Raw genomic sequence first — 8,401 nt, 5'->3', positions numbered from 1 at the left:
TAGCGTTTTGTGGAATTGCATTATACATGTAGACAAGTGCACATACAAGTGTTCAACTTGATGTATTGCTACAAACTAAACACACCCACAATATACATAAAGTACAAAAATCTTAAATATACAGCTCAGTTTTTATAGATGGTTATACATGTACCGTAACCACCAAGATTGAGATACAGAACATTTCCCACAACACACAAGGCCCCTCCTGTTGATTCCGAGTCAATGTGCTCCAGAGCTAATCAGTTATTGTGACTTCTGTACTTATAGATTAGGTATTTCTACTCTGCTCTTTTTTTTCCCATTCTTTTTTCTCACAGTGTTTGTTTATATATTTTTGTATCAAGTTGCTTATGTTTATGAATTCTGTATTCTGCTATTAAACTCATTAAGCACCTAGTTGTATTTTATAGTTTTAAAATACCCATTTGTTTTTTTGGAATCTATTTTACTTCACTGTTGAAATCCTCAATTTTAATCAGTGTTTTTCCATCATTTCCTATATATGTTTCAAAGTATTAATCACAAATTAAAAAAAAAAAATCTTGTCTGCTATCTCCAGAGACTAGATTATCTATGCATTTGCTTTCTTTTCACCTCTCCTTTGATTTTTGGTCATATTTTCCTAACATTTCACGTACATCATGGTTTTGTATTATATGGTTAGACAAAAAACTATAGAAGCTGCAAATGACATCCCCCACCGAAGCTTTTCCTTTGAAGCTGAGAGTCTGCTCACCCCAACCAGAGCTAGGTTGCTGGTTTAGTAAGACCCAGTTCTCCTTGTTTTTCAAGATGACCCTCCTGGTATTTTTAAGACCCTTAATGGGTCTCTGACATGTCAGATCTGTGAGACTACGAGAGAGTTTCAGTTCTGCCCTTAAAGATTTTGTGCTTAGCTTTTTATCCTTCTGTCCTACATGGCTTCAAAAGTCATAAAGGAAAATGTTATTTTTCTGTGGTAGGTTCCTTCCTTCTAGTGGAACTTTGTCTCCTAAGTGTTACTAGACTCTGGAGGATTTCATTCTACCTTGCCAGTTCATCCTACTAGTCTTCTAGCTGCCCCCAGAAGTTATAGTTAAGCCCAGCTATGAATTTGAGACTCTGATGGTTGCAGTCCATCATACCACCCCTAATCAACTGCCAAAACATCATTGCTTTCTTTCCAACAATAAAGTCTCTCCTGCCTGGGCCAAGCTGCATTTCAGCCTATGCTCAGAAATGGCAAGTGACTTCACATTTTCAGTTTATCTGGTCCTCATTGCTCCCACAGTCCTCAGTGTTTTTTAAAATAAAGTTTTAAAGCTTATTTGTCTTTTGTAGCAGCTGCATTAAGAGCATTGGCCAACATCTTCACCATCTTTTGCCATAATGATACCTTCCATGTAAAGATACATAGTATAATAGATCTCTTTTCCCTCCTAACTCCTTCCACTTAAGCCCTTACCTGATCAGAGTACTGTTTAAGAAATCTAATTTTTAGAAAGATTACAAAAGCTGTGACATTTTTTAAAAAAGATTTATTTATTTGAGAGAGAGAGAGAGAAAGAGCGAGCCTGAGCTGGAGGGGCAGAGGGAGAGGGAGAAAGAATCTCAAGCAGACTCCGCACTAAGTGTGGGGCTGATGTGGGGCTCGATCTCACAACCCTGAGATCATGACCTGAGCCGAAACCAGGAGTTGGATGCCTAACCAACTGCACCACCCAGGCACCCCAAAAGTGGGGCCTTTAAATGCACTTGTGCATGTGTATGTGTATGCATCTGTATGAAAATGATTGGAAAATGATTAAAGATGCAACAGATTAGCAGGTATCACCATTTGTACATGTTCCAAAAACATGTCAAATTCAGTGTATCAAAATTAAAGTCTTCTCCATCCCCACCATAAATTTTGCTTTTCTTCCATCTGTATTGTACAGTGCCCATTGTGGCTGCATAAAGCTAGGAAGTTGGGAGATTATCTCTTTTACCTCTGACATGGAATTTATAAATGAATCCTGGGATTCTCTTTGCTAAAACTGTCTCCCTTTACTCCATTAGGGCTTACTCCAAGTTCATTTTTTCAATTACCTTCATTATAGCAACCTCCCAGTGAACTTTCTTCTTCCAGTCTGACGCCCTTCTAATCATTCTTTCCCATAATTGCCAGTTATATTTCTAAGAGAGAAAAGAACTATGTAACTTTTTGATTTAAACCTTTCTGAATAAATTTGTTAGTAACTACTGATGCATTGGCTTAGCACATAATGCATTTCTTAATCTGATTTCTGCCTTACTCTCCGGTGTCTTACTCTTGTCTTGTATACCCTTCTCTCCAGAATATAATGGCCCCTGCAGCGTCCCAAATGCAGAATGGCACTACCACGTCTGCATTTTTTATGATGCTCTTCTCTTGACTTGGAATACATTTTAAATTTTCTTCTCTGAATAACACCTATGGTTCCTTCAAAAGTACCCCCATATGTTTGTCTTGATGTCTCATGAGTGACAATAGAGTCTCCTTTGTTGAACTTCCAAAATACCCCCATGCATACCTCTGTCATGGGTCTTAATCATAGTCATTTTAAATCTTTGCCGTGTTTCTCCTGCTAGAGTGTAAATACCTTGAGAACAAGCACCTTATTTATTTGACTTTATCTTCTCAAAACCTATCACCATATATGTTACAGAGGAAAAAGTTTGTTGAGAAGAATGAGATTATATTGGTGAAAAATCTGCAGATTGGTTTATTGTGCCTTTATTATTCCCCCATATTACAGTTTTAAATCAGTAGTATAGGCATATTACTCTCAAGAGGACAACTTATTATGAAACAACCTATTCTTTTTGTTTATCTTTGAGTTATTCATCTTGCTTTTAATTATTTTTCTTTCCTCAAGACAGTTTTAGATGTTTTGTGATACTTTTTTTTTGCAAAAACTCTTAAAGATCAATATTCATTAGGTAATACAATTATTAGATAAGTGCTTTGCTTAAGAACCAAATGTTTTTATTATTTCATTTTCTATCAGTGCTATTTATTGATAAACACTGGTCAGTTTCAGGATAGAAATTTAGCGAGAGTAACATTTCTGTACCATTTTCTGTCAGATTAGCACATGCTTTACAGGTGATTATCTGGAATTGGAATTAATAGGTTTTTATTTTAGCCATAAAACTTTGTTAACAGTTAATATGAAATCTTCATAATTAAAAAAAATTGTTAGGTTTTCTCATGAGTACAATTTTCATCCTTTATAAAAGTTAAAGTGAGTTATACTTAGCTATTTTAGCAAAAGATAAAATTCATCTCACTCCATCCTTTTTCCTTGACTTTTCACTGAATTAAATATTAGAAGCTGGTAACACCCTAAACTGATGCCATCTGCTGTGATGACAGAATTTCAACATTGTGACAACAATGTCATATCAAATATAAAGACTGATAGATTTAGGGAAAATTAAATAGTGTAAAAAGAAATGTTGAAACAATTAGTAAATGTGTTAGCGAACATTTTTTAAAATGTGAAAGGTAAATGGATCTTGGCTTTAAGTATAATACAGTTTCAATTTCTTGATTTTTCTCTTTGGTGGAAACACAGATGTGTTCACCATGTTTTACTGCAGTAGTATTTTAATCAAAATAAAACATTTTTCTATGGCAGTGGATATGTTCTCTCTATATAGCCTTCCTATGTGATATGATTTCAGGCCCTACATCTTAATGGTCCACACAAGGGAACAGCCCCAGATTACAGAAAAACTTCTTGGCATAAACTTGGTTGTACTACAGAAAGAAAAAAAGAAAGGAAAAAATGTTGTACCAGTTAGAGATGCTTACCACAAATATAATGTACAGTAAAGAACTGTAGCATGTACTAAGAGATGCTAAACAAGTATGGTCACTCATAGTTTTTTGGTTTCTTAAGTCAAAAGTACCCTTATACTCAACACTTAACACGGGTAAGAGACTGAAAATGTTTAATACCAAATTACACCTAAAATCACACAGTGAAAAAAAACTTTAAAATAGACACTGATTTGTATATCAAAAAATGAAATCTAGAGTTTACTCTTCAGGTCTATAACTGTCAACAATATAGAATATCTGTAAAAATTTCAATGAATCTGCAAAATCAGTGTTAATTTTAAAATGTGTATAGATCACTTTTTATGGGGTAGTTTTAATTATTTGCTTTTAATACTTTAATACATTTTATTGTAAACTGACATTAAAATAATCTATATGTAGCACTTAATATTTTACTGTAAAAAATGTAAACTATATTTCTGGTAGAGTTTTACTGAAAATATAATATCACATATGCTGTTAAGTGCCTAGTTTTACGCTGAAGATAGGAATTTATGGAAAGGAGAGACTCCTGCAGGTCAAATATTTAGAAATGTTACAAAACAACTGGATTTTGAGCTGGACTTAAAATTATGTGTAGTTTTATAAAGTTGGACATAATTTGAATAAGATAGTATTATAATATGAATAAATAGACAGTAATTATTGTATTCAACAAATCCACAATAACTATTATAGATAATAAACATGTAATATATATATATTTACTTTACAGTTAAAGTGCATATATCTTAACTATTCAGATTAATGAATTTATACAATTATAAACCTATTTAACCAATACCCAAAACAAGATATGTAACATTTTTGTCCCTCTGAAAACTTTCCCACCTGTCTCTCTAGTCAGGTTTCTCTCTTCCTACCTCACACACTCCCCCAGTTTCTCGCTACCACCTTCTGATGTCTGTTAACATAGGTTAATTTTGTCTGTTTGGGGGCTTAAAATAAATTCAGTTATACAGAATGTAGTCTTTTGTGAATGACATTTTTTTTCTCAGCATATATATATATCTATATATATATATCTATCTTAATACTCATCATTATTGTGATTTTGTGTTCATTCATTTTATTGCCAAAAAGCATTTCATTGGATAGATTACTACAATATATTTATTCATTCACCTATTAATGAGTATTTGAGTTGTTTCCAGTTGGGGAAAGGTTATTAACAAGATTATGATAAATATTCATGTACAAATATTTGTGTCAATAATGTGCTTGTTTGCCATCAAACATTCCTTTGGGAATGTCCATTCATATATTTTGTTAATCTTTATGTTGTTTTACTTCTTATTGGTATGTTATTATCATTATGTAAGTGTTCTTTCTATACATAAAATTTCAGAGATAGGTTTTTTTTTCTTCACATCTGTGGCGTGTGTTTTCACTTAATGTTGTATTTAAGAAAGAAAAGACACTTTATTTATTTATTTTTAAAGATTTTATTTATTCATTTGAAACAGAGGGATAGAGAGCGAGAGCATGAGCAGGGGAGAGGCAGAGGGCGAGGGAGAAGCAGGCTCCTTGCCGAGCCAGGAGCCAGACGCGGGCTCAAGCCCAGGATCCTGGGATCATGACCTGAGCCGAAGGCAGACGCTTAACCATCTGAGCCACCCAGGCGCCCCAAGAAAAGACATTTTAAAATGTCTTTAGAAATACATACATACATGCATGTATGTAGTCTGTTTCTGGAATTCCTATATGAATTCTGAATGCCAACACTATATTCTGTTGATCAGTATAGTTTTATAGCTAGCTTTGAAATAAGATACTGCAAATACTCCAACTTAGTTCTTCTTCAAAATTGATTTAATCATTCTAAATCCATTGCATTCTCATAGAAATTTTAGAATCATCTTGAAACATTTACAAAAATATCTTGATAGAATTTTTGAGAGTTTGTTAAATCTCTAGATCGGTTTGGAGAGAATGAATATGTTAAAAACAAGATGGTGCACACTGTGAGCTGCGAGCATGATAGATACTTCCATTTATTTATGTCTTTTATGTTTCTCCCAACAATATTTCATAATTTTCAGTGTACAGGTATTATGGGGTAAATTGTGTTTCCCCAAAATCCATATATTGAAACCCTAATCCCCAGTATCTTAGAATGTCATTGTATTTGGAGATAGGGCCTTTAAAGAAGTAATTAAGTTAAAATGAGTAATTAAGTTAAAACCAATGTGTCTGGTGTTCTCTCTTTTTTTTTTTTTCCCTTTAGAGATTTTATTTATTTATTAGAGAGAGAGTGCATGAGCAGGGGGAGGGGGAGAAGGAGGGGCAGAGGCAGAGGGAGAGGGACAAGCAGTTTCCCCACTGAGCAGGGAGCCTGACCAGGGGCTCCATCCCAGGACCCTGAGATCATGAACTGAGCCAAAGGCAGACGCTTAACCACCTGAGCCACCCAGGTGCCCTATGACTGGTGTTCTTATAAGAAGAGGAGATTAGGACACAGACAGTGAAGAGACCACCATGTGAGGACACAATGAGAAGGCAGCCATCAGCAAACCAAGAGAGGCCTCAAAAGAAACCAAACGTGCCTACAACTTGGTCTTAACTTCTAGCTTCCAGAACTGTAAGAATATACATTTCTCTAACACTATAAATTTCCTTGAGAATATACATTTCTCCCTAGTTTGTAGTATTTTGTTAGGGCAGTCCTCGCAAACTAATACAACCGGCTTTGCACATATTTGGTAAAGTTATACCTAAGTATTTCAAGTTTTTGCATGTTATTACAAGTGATATTATTTTATCATTTAATGGTATTAATTCATAGCCAGCAGTCCTGATAAATTTACTTATTAGTTATCATAGCTTTTTTATTCATCAGAATATTTTATGTACCATGATATTTTCATCAGTGGAGAATATAATTTTCTTTCTTTTTTCCCAATCTGTATGTCTTTTATTGCATTTTCTTGGATTACTGCACTGGTTAGAGCCCTACATATAAAATATGCATCAGATATATAAAATAATAATAATACTAATATAATATATTGCTGTAATATATATATATTCCCCCACCCCCACAAACTGGATCATGATGTTGGCCAAAAAGAAAACCCAGATAACTTCAGTAGTGTCAATATTACATTGTTTTCTTTAGTATCATAATAATTAACCTGTAATAAAGGATTTTAAAGGACACTAGCTGTACTTCATGAAAATGCTAAAAATACATAAATCTATTCATTAATTTAGAAAAACAAAAAGGAGAAAAATACGTTTGATTGACAGCTTCAAAAATGACTCAAATAATGTCCTCCCTGTATTTTCCTTCTTCTTTTTTTTAATTTTCTTTCTTGATTAGTTACTTTCCACGTTGATCCTGGCCTTGGCTATATGACTCACTTTGGGCAACAGGATGATAGCAATTATTGCAAAAGTCCAGGCACATTGGTTGCACAACAGTGTGAATGCACTTAATGCTACTGAACCATACACTAAAAATTGTTGAGATAGTAAATTTTATGTTGTATGTATTTTGACACAACTAAAAATAATAAGAAAAAAAGTCCTTGTATATTAGAATATACCCTTTTATTGCTCGTGGACTAGCCTAGTGAAGAATCAATCAGAGATTATGTGAAGGCAAACCAAGTTGCTTAAATGACAGCCAGCTAATCTTCAGACATGTGAATGAGATTATTTTAGATTATCTAACCTCAGCTGACCTACCACTTGACCACAAACGCTTGAAATCAAAAGATACATCATCCAGGCTAACCAGACATAAGAACCCACAGCTGATCAACAAATTTGAGAGAGAATAAATGGTGCTTATTTTAAGTCAGTAATTTTGAGGGGATTTTTTCATACAATAAATGTTATTTGATATAATTTAGATTGAAACAGAAATAACAAGAATTATAATAAACTTTAATCAAATTATGAAAGTTTTATAAACAATTATGTACCAATAAATTTGAAAGCATAGATACAATGGAAACATTACCAGGAAATAGAAAGTGCCAAAATGTCAAAAAAGAAAATAGAAAACTTCAAAAGACCTATGACGAGTACATAAATATAAATCAACCCAGGCCAAGATGATTGTAAAGCCCTATGAAATTTTTAAATAAATTTGTTCCAGGAAGTATAAACATCAGGAAACTCAACTATTCATTTGATAGAGTAAGTACAACCTTGGCACTAAACCAGACAAAGATAGTACCAGGGAAAAAATAAAATACTGATTTTATTTATTAATATAAATGACAAAAATCCAAATATAAACTTAAAATTTTTACATCATGATCAGGTAGGATTTTTCCCAGAACAGGAAAAATAGTTATAAATTATTTATTTAAAAATGGTTATATATAATTTTATATGTATTATCACTAATGTAAGTATATCAGTGCTCTAAAGAGGGAAAAATCATATCATAATTTTAATATTTATAAAAAAAGCATCTGAAAATTTTCAAAATGTAATTAAGATTAAAATTCTAAAAACACTAGGAGGAAAATAAAATTTCCTCCCTAGAGCAAAACTCAATTAATGTGGATAACAGACACATTCCATTTAAGATCAGAA

This window comes from Halichoerus grypus, chromosome 5 (genome assembly GCF_964656455.1).
Source record: "Halichoerus grypus chromosome 5, mHalGry1.hap1.1, whole genome shotgun sequence".
NCBI classification, from domain to species: Eukaryota; Metazoa; Chordata; class Mammalia; order Carnivora; family Phocidae; genus Halichoerus; species Halichoerus grypus.
Note: the sequence above shows the minus strand (reverse complement) of the source record.